This window comes from Seriola dumerili, unplaced genomic scaffold (genome assembly GCF_002260705.1).
Source record: "Seriola dumerili isolate Sdu_G_001 unplaced genomic scaffold, Sdu_1.0 BDQW01000052.1, whole genome shotgun sequence".
In the NCBI taxonomy this organism is placed as follows: domain Eukaryota; kingdom Metazoa; phylum Chordata; class Actinopteri; order Carangiformes; family Carangidae; genus Seriola; species Seriola dumerili.
The window spans coordinates 22094321-22097733 of record NW_019174307.1 but is presented as its reverse complement, the minus strand read 5'-3'; the positions used below and the strand labels follow the sequence as shown (position 1 = coordinate 22097733).

Here is a 3413-nt window from a genome sequence, read left to right as displayed (position 1 = left end):
GGGGGGAGGGGGGGGGGGTGGCCTTTTACAGTGAAGATTCAAGCCTACCACAGAGACATTCTTCTTCTTCTTCTTCTTCATCCGTGTGCTTCGCTCATGGCAGCGGCAGTCGCTGGAGGAGCAGCGAAGCCTGGACTCCTTGTTTAGAGAGAGAGAGAGAGAAAGTAGAGCTAGCAGAAAACTCTCTGATGAAGTTCGTAACTCCAAACACATAAAAGCACCGCTCACTCTTTGGGGCATTCTCACCATCTCATGCGGCACGTGAGCGTTGCGCGCTCTGGAAGCGTGCAACCTCCCCGGTCATTGAATGGTGACCAGCTTCCCACACAGCGAGCAGCACGACTCCACCACAGGATTGCTGCTGGTGAATCCAGCCAGAAGAAACTACAACATCCACCTTCCCCAACAACCTGCGGCAGATTCCAAAGGTGAGGGCAAAGTTCGCCAACTGTTGTGCAATTTGGGTCTCATTAGGAAGCTATTTTCCTATTGGCTGGAAAAAAAGGTCACGGATGAGCGAATGAGTCCAAATGATGTGGTGACTAACACAGCAAGCAGGCAGCCCCCGCCCCGCCACTTTTTTATTCTCCTTGCTGCTGTTTTGTGTCCGATGCCAGCTCCACACGACGTGCAGCTAAGACACCGCCTTACTAGACTATCAGACTTATCTCGCTTCCCCTTATCATTTAAAACTGCGACACACTATCCACTGAAGGTAAGTAGGAATTTCATGCACGTGAGATCACACAGCCTGAGTGCAAGGGAGATGCTCTTACCCAATTAAAATATCTCGCAGCACGCGTAGCACTCACAAGTTAAATTATTCTATCTCATTGAACGCAGTTGTCTAAGGCTGAAAACTGCACACACTTAAAGGAAAAAGAGAGGCTGAGTCTGACAGCCCTGTCACCTTGGAATATAGGAGTCTTTACGTGTTATTATCACATCGGGCAGTAAGCCCGCGCTATCAATGTACAGTGCAGCGCAGCGTGAAAGCGCATGTTCAATTTACTAATTACGTCAGATTATATTTAGCTTCGTTCGAGATTTTACAAGTGCTCGTCATTATATGTCAGTCCTTTATACTCCTCGTGTATTTTGCCGACCTAGTAGGAAGGATAGGTTGGACCGTGTAGTGCACATGGGAGTATTCAGATGATCATGTTAATCTGCAGCCGGATTGAGTACTGCAAGCTCAGCCACCCACTTCCTTCAGAGAGGACGACGCCTATAGCACGAGCAAAAACCTGATAACACACTACGGACTTCGGATGCTTCTCTAAGGAGATCGTGAGAGAAGAGGTTTGAGCGTTATCTACCATCATTCGGACCGCTACACAAAACACTTCATATCTCACTAGCAGCAATTCCAGATGTTCCTCGGATTTGTCTATAAACACAATTCACCTATTACTCTTAATATCAAGTATTTTCTCAGAGTTGAACTCCTTTGTCAGAACGTGTGAGATAATACTTAAGGAGTTCGCGCCACTTCCAATACGTCTTCCAGCTTCACCCTGACAGTGGAGTAAATCGTGTATATCTTTCATATCAGACGCAAGTTTCCGATTTGCGTTCCATATTGTTTCTATGATAAAGAGAGCGCTACTACCTCAGGCGATCGTGTTGTTACACAGGTTTCCCTCCTAGTCTCCCTCTATTCGGTTATTAGTAGGAGAGAGATCAAGAAGTACAGTAAACAGCGTTAAAACCATAAATACTTTTGGTGTTTTCTTCACGCCAACGATCAATCAAACTAGATCTGACCTCTAATCTGCAATCATCCCTGTATCATGTTGTGAGATGCTCTCTTACTAGTACATCTTGCCATTGGTTATTCTAGCTCTGTATTGTTAAACTATACTCATAGAATAAATATAGTAGTTGCTCACTCATCAAATAAGAACGATAAGCACAATACGAAATTGTCTGCTAAATGCAAAAAGATATGTTCTTATACTATAATTGTTTTACTATATTACGACTATCCACGATAATCTTTTCCGAGTTATCATTTCCACAGAAGCACTGGAATCCTCTGATCCACTATATTATATCTACTCGGTTCAGAGCTCTGAACATATATCAGACTTAAATAAACATAAAAGAGAGTAAATCAGAATGTACAGAAGAATAAAATAACGTAAGAATAGTGCTACTTCGTATAAACAAAATAAAATCAGCTCTTGTTTCTACCTTTGTCTGCTTCACATGAGTACCTGAGAGATTATGTCGCGCTCGAACGTTCCACATCAGGAAGAAATAACTGACACTGTTATTCCCAGGTTCCAAGGGGATCCAGACGTGTTTTTTCCAGCGCTGTTACCGGATTAGAGAGGAACGCGTGAGATCTCGCGAGTTGTGCTGAGGGGTGATGGCCACAGTTCTTGCGGTCCTGGACCTCAGGATGTGTTGTTTCCCAGTTGCAGATATCATCATCCAAGTTTAAATATCAAAAATATCGCATTCACAGCACTTATGATACAGTCGCAGATTACTAACAATCTTCGCAGAGTCCCACCCTCCACAAACGAGCCCCGCAGGTGGTAATATGCAACAACTCACCTGCATCCTTAGAAGTTGTCCAGAAGGACATGTTATCACAAATAATTCTCTAGCACATGGTTAGAGTCCAGGTCCAAAGTGATAGGGAATTACAAGATGAGCATGTAATCTTTGATCAGAGCACCACACATTTGCGAATAAACAAGAGCAACGTGTATGCTCGTTATCTATTCTTCAACTCAAGCGCATACCTCGCCACACCATTTTCGGACTTGGTACTTTGATGATTACGAATTATTTCATCTACTCTTCCTCGCAACAATACACATAACATATATACACCACACAACATATCGTACACAGGAAAAGATAACAAACTTATCTCACTACATCTCTTCTCGTTATGTCATGATCATACGTTACCATATACCTCTTATAAGACACAATAGAATTCACGACAAAGCAAAGACATTTCTATCATAATATATACAACATACACATACTATCTTGGAAGTATCCGACACAATTGCACTTACAGACCTATGTGTATTGTGACACAGATTCCATCTCATTAGCGTTTTTTCAAAATGCATGGTCTTCGCTTTGTTGTTTCTCATTATTTTGGTCTGCATTATAACATTGCGACATAACTGTTATCGCTTTTAGTAATCACATACTTTGATTCATTCAGTTATCAGTGTGCTTATTGTGAACTTGTATTTGATGATAATCTTCTTATCAGAATCTAGATACCCAATCAACTACACTTATACTAATCTTATGACTACACTACGTACTCCTCTTCTCTTTAACCTATATCACATCCTTTCCTATTTAATCTATTTATATAAACATAGATCTATGGACTTAAAGTATCTAGGCTTTCCAAAACTGACGTCACAAATAAA

General features: G+C 41.9%; 1 protein-coding gene across 1 annotated transcript in view; it reads left to right on the top strand.

Moving 5' to 3' along the window:
- itgb5 (integrin subunit beta 5) overlaps positions 1-3413 on the top strand; it is a 46130-nt gene that overhangs the window by 42195 nt on the left and 522 nt on the right. The window lies entirely within an intron of this gene.